The 536-nt window shown below is 48.3% G+C and overlaps 1 protein-coding gene across 5 annotated transcripts in view; it reads left to right on the top strand.

The window, feature by feature from the left end:
- The window catches only part of SSH1 (slingshot protein phosphatase 1), a 101,835-nt gene that overhangs the window by 79,957 nt on the left and 21,342 nt on the right, over window positions 1–536 (top strand). The gene's annotated exons all lie outside the window — the stretch shown is intronic.

The raw sequence follows: 536 nt of genomic DNA, 5'->3' as shown, positions 1-536 counted from the left end.
GTGTGTGTGTGTGTGTGTGTGTGTGTGTGTGTGTGTGTGTGTGTGTGCAGCCCTCTGCTGTGGTTAGGCCCCCAGGCCCTTCTGGAAGGGAATCCTTTGGGGAAGCCCCAGGACACGTGCTCCTTGGCTCTTGGGAATCCTTAAAGTGCTCTACTTTGTGGTTGCTGAGAATGGACATGGAACCCAATACCAAAGTGATGCTATTCCCAGTCTCCCCAGAAATTCTCTCACTGACCTTAGGAATGTTTTTCCAAGTGAGTTTTTAAAGGACACTTCCTCTGGAAGGCCTCATTTTGTTGGAACTAAGATAAGGACAAGGAAGGAGGGAGCTTCTCCTGACTCTGTGTTTCCATAAAGCTAATGGGTCACATGAACAATTACATAATGGAGAAAGGGTCTGCTTGGTTCAGGGCTGGAAGAGGGCTTAGGATGGATTTTTTTTTTAGACCTAAGAGGAATATTAGAACTTAAATCAATGGTTTTGTCAGGGCTGGGAGGGGCCTGAGGAACAGGGGATGTCAGAGCTGGGAGGGGCC

This window comes from Vombatus ursinus, unplaced genomic scaffold, assembly GCF_900497805.2.
Source record: "Vombatus ursinus unplaced genomic scaffold, bare-nosed wombat genome assembly UNPS02001287.1, whole genome shotgun sequence".
Lineage (NCBI taxonomy): Eukaryota > Metazoa > Chordata > Mammalia > Diprotodontia > Vombatidae > Vombatus > Vombatus ursinus.
The sequence above is the reverse complement of the archived record's forward strand: the minus strand, read 5'-3'. Positions and strand labels throughout refer to the sequence as shown.